The 8,715-nt window shown below is 36.9% G+C and overlaps 1 protein-coding gene across 4 annotated transcripts in view; it reads left to right on the top strand.

Annotated features, from left to right (window-relative positions):
* The window catches only part of IMMP1L (inner mitochondrial membrane peptidase subunit 1), a 93,439-nt gene that overhangs the window by 30,335 nt on the left and 54,389 nt on the right, over positions 1 to 8,715 (top strand). Inside the window, exon 1 of one of the 4 annotated variants that reach the window (XM_019519514.1) lies at positions 6,986 to 7,010. The exons of the other annotated variants lie outside the window; for them this stretch is intronic. The gene's annotated coding sequence lies outside the window, so the exon portion shown is untranslated. Of the gene's footprint in view, positions 1 to 6,985; positions 7,011 to 8,715 lie in introns of those variants that run through there. 4 annotated transcript variants of the gene reach the window in all.

The following is an 8,715-nucleotide window of genomic DNA, read 5'->3' as shown; positions in this document are numbered from 1 at the left end:
CCTAAGATCTGCCAAGTGAGCAGTATTTGTGTAGAAATGTAGGCAAATGTGTTCATAAAATGAATATGATGTCATTCAGTTGCAGCTAGTCATAGTGGTTTAATAACTCTGATTTTCAACAGCAAGGATGATAATCAGGCACTTTAGGATGGAAAATAATCTGTCATGTTTTGCTGAAGACAAACTGGTACTGAGGAGTGCTACTTTGGAAACATCTAGATGTGTGTGTGTAACACTACCATTCACTTTGTACCTACCTGGATGTTGTTATAAGAATTTATCAATTTGGTGGGGAATCATAATTCTTTTTGAACATATTTTTTATTAAAAAAACCCTGGATCTTACTGATAATGTCTGTCTACCACATCACCCCTTTGTTTCTAGTGTAAAAGCAATGAAGAGGGGCATTGTAGTAAATAAGGCCCCTGGCAAATGTTATTTTAATCATGTGATAGCAGGTACGCAACTTTGTTACCCAGTAGAAACACTGCATGTTATAAGTGGCTTCAAATGCAAAGGGCAACGGTGTTCACTTGGGGGAAAAACATCGGTGCACAAGCTTGGGCTGCCAGTGCTTGCCAGCAGGGGAGCATGGAGGGCCCCAGTTGTACAGTGGGAGTGGTACATTCTCTTGCAGATCCCCCATGATTGGTGGACCCCAGGCCAGGATGAATCATACCAGGTCTCTTCTTGCCTCTTGCCACTAATTACAACTGTACACCTGCTGGGGATCTAGAATCATAGAAAATTAGGGTTGAAGGGACCTCAGGATACCATCTAGTTTAACTCCCCTGTCAAAGCAGTACTGTCCCTAACTAGGTCATTCCAGCAAGGGCTTTCTTGAGCTGGGTCTTAAAAAACCTCCAAGGATAGATATTCCACTGGGGGCAGGGACAGCTGTTTCCCTGGGGATGTCCAGTACCAATGCTGATGATCAGCTGATCATCATGTGGGACACCTTTGGATCTAGTTCAAGATTGGGCTGCTCCCAACCCAATCATCAGGGATTGGGCATGGGCAGCTCCAGGATCTGAGGCTGTCTGGGACCTCATGCTGACAATCAGCTGATTGTTGGTACTGGTCTGGGGTAGCCGCAGAACCAGTTTGGCCATGGGCTGTCCTGGTCTGATGCCCAACTGAGCTATAGTTTGCCCTGGCTGATTCTGAAAATAGGCTGATCATCAGCATTGAACCCAGGGTAGCCCAAAGCCTCAAATCAAGGCTACCCTCCTCTTAATGCTGTTGTCATGAACTGCACTATAAGTGTAACATCTGCTAGGGCTACAAGATAGAAACTTTAGTTAGTTTTCAAAGTAGACTTCTGTGCTAAAAGTCCATTGGAATGATATACAAGATATGATGGTAAAGAGGGAGGGAGAAAGGAACTGGAATGTAAGTACAACAAAGATGACTGAAGTTGGGAATTTTTGTGACGTTGACCTACTTCTTGTGAGTTATCAGGAATAAAGCTAGGAAAAATGACCTATTTTCTTTGGTAAGAAAGATGTTAGCATAATATATGGTGATGTCTATTTAAAAAAAAACCAAAAAAAATCCCACTTCTGTTCAGACAAAGCTGTATTTACCATTGCATGATTTATGTTATAAGTCCGGTGATATAAGTGGAATTATATTGTTTTTTGGTTAACATTGACTACTTACTTAGCTCATGAGCAGGGGTGATAACTGTCTGTAAATGTATGGATGCTTTGTAAATAACCAGGCTAAAAAAAGGTGTGTCTGTAAAATTGGAGCCATCCATAAAACACCAAGAAATCAGAACTGATTGAAGTTCTGGTGTGTGAAAGAAGCTGAAGGCAGTGTTGAAGCACAGACAGAGCACAGTAGTGCTACCTGGTGTCCAAGCAGAAGCACAGCACTGTTCTCCAGGTTTTGTGGCTAATGGGAATCTCTGACCCATTCCCCAACCCCCAGTGACATGCGGGTGCTGGGTTCTGTCTGCCTGTAACATTGCTGGGTGGCATGGAAGCAGACTGTGGTTCTTAGGGGAGGAAGTGTTGGGATGGGGGGAGTGGGTCCGGTGTGAGTATGGCTGAGTATGGACTGGAGGAGGGGCAGGATGGTGTGGGATGCAGTTGGGTGATGAGTAAAAGGTGCTTCAGGTGGGGGCAGCAGGGTGTAAAATTATTGCTGTAGTTAAGTTGGGTTGCCAACCCAATATATATTTTTTAACCTGATAATCTGCAAACTTTTTCCTGACAACCAAACTCTTTTGCTATGGTTTGAATGTGACCCTTGTCCAGAATCTGGCAGAAAGGTTACATTTACATTATGTAAAGTAGGTTAGGACAAAGTTTGGTTGTCATTAAGTTTTCAGATTGTCAGTAAAAACATTTGTGTGGTGTTGGCATCCCTGCTTCTGAGCCTGTTAAGACTGTGTCACACTGTGCTATGGGTTTATTTATTCTGCAGTCAGGTCTGACCGCAGCTTGTATAGATGTACCTGAACTAGCTTTAACTTGGGGTACTATAGTTGTCACAACATGTGTATTGCCAAAACCTTATAAATATAACAGTTCTGTGAGATGCAGATTCTGAAAGATACATATGTAAAAGAAACTTGGCCAGATGTGCAATTTTAGCAGTGGTTTTTTGTTTTTTGTTTTTTTGCTCCAGTGCATTAATTCTGGCTTTTAGGTTTAAGATTACCTCATTTTTTCTTTCTTCATAATGTTTAGTGATAAGGAAATTGAAACACATTGTTGCTATAGCAAGTATGTAGACTGTAGGCACGCCTATGTTCTTACTGCTAGGTTGTTAGTTTTATCTTTAGACAGCAGAGATTATATGATTAGACATATCTGTTTTCTATACCATCAACCACAAAATATAATCAAGATCTTGATTAAAAAAAAAAAAGATTATTATTATTATTTCTGCATGCTTTCTTTTTTGTTCTGGTGATGACATCCGTTCTCCAGCAGTGGAAGGAGTAAATTCTCATTAGAGCCTTCTGACTATCCCAAAAGTTTAAAAATGCTTCATTCTGAGATAATCTGACATTTCCTACCTGTATTTTCTAAGTCAGAACTGTATCTGTTAGGGCAATTCTCTGGTCAAGAAGAGAAAGGCAATGACCTTTTTGTCAGATTTTTATGTCATGAAATTTTATTTAGCAGAAATTCTTGAGCAGCACGTTCTCATCATCCCTTTGGATGAACTGAGGAAACAAACCGGGAAGTGACAGACTTCATATGCACTCACATGCTTATTCACTTATTTTTTATACCATTGTCAACTCTCAGGACCTGTTTTACAAACCTGATTTTTAAATTTTTTAAAGCATTCTGAGTATAAAAGAACTTTGAACTCACAAACAGTAAAACTTTGTATAAGGAGATTATGCATCTATCTAGCATGTAGTCAATATTCCTTTAATGTTATTTTTTCTAAATTGATTTTTTTTTCCAGGCAAAACTACTAAAATTAATACTGGTTTTAACCTTTTAAATTCTAACACACACAAATAGGATTGCTTTCATTTCATAATACAAACTTCAGGGGTGAGATTTTTAAAATAAAATTCTGTACGATGTCAATTTAAATTTACCAACTCAGTTTTTGTATAGAAGTTCCTGTTCACTTGTATCATATCCTTACTTCCTTCCCACCTCTGATGCGTATATACTATATAAAACAGTCCGTTGTTAGAATTCTTCTGCTGTATCTAAGCTGCTTTTCCTAGTCCGATTCCTGTAGTCTGTGAAGTCTTTATGTTAAATAAGGTATGTATAAACTTATTCATGTACACTACCTCTTGCCATTGGGCCTGGGAATGTGTGTAGTAGGGATCCTAAACGGACAGAAATCATATGCTGCTACCCTCTACCCTTCTTCTACCCCTTCTCCCACTTTAAAAAAAAATATTGCAAAGATAAAATGCAGTATACCAAATAGTCCACTTTGGGGCAAGCCATATAAGAAAACTCAGACTAGACGGGACATGATCACTGGTGCTATTTCTTACTTCTAAAAAGTTAGAGGCTTTAAATAACAGAATATGAAGCTGATTGACAGTTAGGGCAATTCATAAAACATTTCATGAAATATTGCAGATGAGGGTAAATTTAAGATTATTTATGTGCTGTACAGTTGCAAACTAGTTCTTGTGTCTGTATCACCTTTGACATGATCTGAATTTTGGTAACTGCCTTTGCTACAATATGACCATGCTGGTTTTCTCTTTCAAGCTGCTAAGTTTTCTGTACTACTGTTTATGTTCATGAAAGTAGAGGATGTTCAGCACCTTGCAGAACAGGCCTTAATGCCTAATCATTGTGCTAAATTTTAGAGTGGTGCCTGCATTATGTCAGCTGCATTTTTGACTTAAAAACATCAAATTAAATAATAAAAAAAATCAAATTATGCTGGCTTTTTATTTAGTTCATGCATTTAAAAACTGAATCTCAGATAAAAAGAGAGTTTCAAAATAAATTCAGTATATTATTTATGAGTGGAACAACACATTAGCATTGAGTTCACAATAGATCATATCGCTTTTATTCCATCTTACAAGCTTAGCAGCACAAACAGAATAATCAACATATTATTTGGCTGTCATCTGCTGAGCAGAAACCAGAGATCACAAGGAGGTTTTCCCTAGCTGCAGTGATGGCCTTTTTGTTCCAAGCCCCCATCTGGGAGGGCCATGGTGTGTTATCATATGGAACGCGGGGTTTTCTGTAATCTGCTTAGCTGCGCTGCAGTTTGAATCTTCATTCCATGTTTGTGTAATTTATAATTTTAATGAGACCATGGCTCTTGTGGGCTTTGAAATATATTAAAAGCTCTTTTGTGCATATGCTTTTGTTCTTGCTTAATAGGCTCAGTGTATTTAAAACTGATGAATTTTTATTCATGGATTTGGATGTCTGGGGATTAACTTAGGCTGAATATCATTGCACTCATCTATTGATGTTTGGAAAGTATTATTTTTAATGCTCGTGTCTGTAAATAGAGAAGAACTTTAAAATATGATTATGTAAAAAACAAATAATGAATAACTGAAATTTCACAGATATGAAAGAATTAGAATCAATATGTTTTTTTACTATATAAATTCATAGCTAAGTACTATATGATTTGAGTGATTATTGTAAAAGTTACATTATAAAGAACTAAAAGTACAGAATCAGAATCTACAAACATATATTTGTCTTTATTTATTCAGGCTTAATAGGAAAAAAGGAAATTTGGGAAAGCTTGTTTGCATTCATCTTGTTCCAATTTCCTTGTGTAGATAAAATGCACACTTAAAAAATGAAGGATGAAATTCTGGCCCTGTTCATTTCAGTGTGTCTAGAATATGAGTGTGTTAGTGTTAGCACTTAACTTGGTACACAAAGAAAGTACATTTATTTTATTACGAGGCTGTATTCTTAACTAAGAAATAACATGGATAGGGAGCATGCAGAGCTATCTTTTATGTTACTGTTGCTATAACTAGTTTTTTATTAAGATCACTACAGTTTCTAAGAAATTCTGAAATCAAATTTATTTTTGTTTTTTCCTTTTACAATTTACAAATGTTAATAGTCATTCTTAAATTGAGTTTGCTACACATCTTCCTTTTTATGATTTTGGTTTTAATGTAGTAAACTATCATAGAATACTTCCCAAACCACCTCACTTATCGTACAGGTGACCAACAATTGACATAAGGCTAAACCTGCTAAAATCCTTAAAACTTTCTTCTATCCCATTTCTTTGCTTGATGATGAAGATAAAATGATTGCTTGCTTGTGTTGGGAGGGTTTTGTTTTGTACAGCAAATAATCCTGTTGATAAGAGGCAAGCATTTCCTAAACAGGTTATTTTCCTGTTGGTGTTCTAAAACCAGGAATTAGATGCATACCTTAGAGTTTAATTCTTTAATATTTTCAAAGTATGCACATGTTTTCAGAAGTGACCCAGACATATGAAAGACTGTCACTGCCTGTGGCAGTGTTAGGCTTTTAAATCCCATAGACTTTTGAGTGCCTAAATTGGTTTTGAAATGAGGCTTAGTGGCCTTAACTCACTTAAATATTTCTAATTTTTTTCCCCTAAAGGTTCATTCACTTCAAGAAAGTTTGCTTATTGAAAGCTGGGCTAGAAGTACTGTAATTAGTTGAAACTTGCTATGTAGCCACAGTGGGGTATTCTTAGTTTGGATATAAATGGTGGTCTCCTGTATTGTGCTTTAAGTTCATTGGGAAATGGGTCATGTTGTCCTACGTGTCTGTCTGTAGGATCTCAATCTTACAAGACATTTTAGAAAAAATAATTTAAAAGCCCCAAGATCTCTGAAACTTGCCATGAATGATTAGATGTTTTGTCAATCAAGTGGATACCTTTGCTTCAGTAAAGGCCAATATATGCTCTTGTGGAAGAAGATGCAATTTCTAGCATACACCTATCCACGAGTGCAGTGTACTATTCAGCACAGTTGAATCATTGAGAATTCTATTTACCCTGTCAAGGCAAGTGGTGACAATTGTTCCACAAACCTGCAAGATCAGCCTCCTCCTCATGTAAGTAGTCCTTACTCATTTGAGTAGTTTCATTCACTCCAAAGGATTGAATAAAGGCTTGCAGGATTTAGCTGCATGTTAGCATGAGGTCAGTTGAGGCAGGAGTATTCAATGAAGACATGCTGTGAGGGATGGTGATAGGACTAATGTGCAGGAACAGACAGTCCTGTCCTCCAGCAAATTTCTCAGGATCTTCACTTTGAGGCCTAAACCCCGTATGTTTTCTACAACTGAAAAATAATTAAACCAAGTCTTACCACTATCCTACATGCAAAGATCTGGTGAAAACTTAATGAAGAGAATCTTTGTTTTTCTTTCTTTGATTCCCATGTAGGGGTTTTTCTATGAGCGGAGGATTGTCTTGCTCATTATTTTGTAATACTGCTTTTTACAGAAATTGATACAATTGGAGACAAACACTTTCCTCTTCTGCAATGAATAACTAACTAAACAGAACACAATTTTTATTTAACAAGGTATTTTGATTTCTGAAATGGTATAAATGTTTTACATCATTCTCATTTTTATATTTGTAAAGTGGCTGCTTATGTTTGATGGGGAACATACCTCTCCCATTAAATGCGATGCACTATCTCACTTTTCTGGCTCATGTAATGTTAGTTTCCCATAGAAACCTTGGTATAAAGTTAATTTGCATTTGTATGAAATGGTAGCCAAAACACAGATAAACATTTGACCGGAATCAGGTCAGGTTTTATTAGGTTTGAATAGTCAGGTTTTATTGTTTTATTACTTACATTTTAAACAAAAAAATCCAGTGTAATCTTTGCAAAAATTGTTGAAGCAAATTGCGGTAATGCTCTAAGGATGAAGATAGTAATGAAATTGGATTCCTCATATTGGGGAAAAATTGATAAATTCTCTCTCAACAAAAGACCATGCGATTTAAGTTGCAAGAAAAATACTGGCACTACATAGTTTAATTATTTTAAAATTAAATATATCTCAGCATCTTTACTGTAACAAGAAGTCTCTTCTGTGGACATCATAATATTTTATTTAGCTGTATTTTTATTGGCTGCTGCTTTGTATTCCTTGCATTTAAGATATTGGCAGAAAATGTTAACTTGTCGTCTTAGACAATGCCACAGGCTATAGGGAGATAATAAATCTGTCCATTGATTTCCTAATTTTATTATGTACACAGTCAATTGTAATCCAAGATTACAGCAAACAAGATGTTAATTTCTGGACATAATCTATGTACATTTCACTTACACAGTGTGATTGTTACAGAAGCAAAGAATAAAAAGAATAACATTTGTGCTATCCTCACAGGAGCTGTCAATAAAAGATGTAATAGGGGATTTAGGAATCTGGAAATGGCTAACTAATTTATGTGAATCTATTTTATTTCGGCTAGAAAGACCAAGCTCTGTTTCGTCTGCACTGCATATTGCAGAGCACAGGCTGTCTATAGAAAACCAGGCGGCTGCATATGGATAGTCCCTTGATATCATTCACTTGCTGTGTAATCTTATTATGCAAAGTTCTAATCTTCACCTAGAATGAATGCCTCTGGGTCAGAATATAGTCATATCAGGGTTTTTGAGGTCATGTTTTGTGATCCTTAGCTTATTCTTCTAAGTAGGGCTGGGATTTAAAGGGTATTCCCCAGACACTAGCAGAGATATACAGCAAAACCTGCTGCCTTTTTGGAAGACAAGACCAACATGAGGTCCCTGGTAGGATTAAACTTGATTTGTAGCTGTAGGATTTTTTAACAGATGTATTATTGGACAGGGAATAGGGGGCCACCAGCACAGCGAAATTGGATCACGATTGGCATTCTCAGGGAGTCCGCTGGCTGCTAAAACAGCAGCTGCATGTGGATTTGACTTCTTTCAGGTGAAGCGACTTCCAGTCATTTGGAAAGGATGGGATGAAAAGGAACCTTGGTGATAATTTTGATGTCTGCAAGATTTAGTACCAATGTAATGGGATTATCGGTAACACCTTCACTGCAGAAAAAGCCACCTGGTGCTATAACTGGCAGCAACTGAGAACTAATCCTTTCCCATCTCTTGGATGTCATTCATGAAGCTCAAAGTGATTTCTACCCTGCTAGCTGTGATTAATTTTATAAATAATAAAAAAAATCAAGTGATGAAGGCATAGGATGTGGTGACTTTTTTGCTTTTTTTTTTTTTTTTTTTTTTT

Source organism: Gavialis gangeticus, unplaced genomic scaffold (assembly GCF_001723915.1).
Source record: "Gavialis gangeticus isolate Ggan-Ray unplaced genomic scaffold, GavGan_comp1, whole genome shotgun sequence".
Classification (NCBI taxonomy): Eukaryota; Metazoa; Chordata; order Crocodylia; family Gavialidae; genus Gavialis; species Gavialis gangeticus.
The sequence above is the reverse complement of the archived record's forward strand: the minus strand, read 5'-3'. Positions and strand labels throughout refer to the sequence as shown.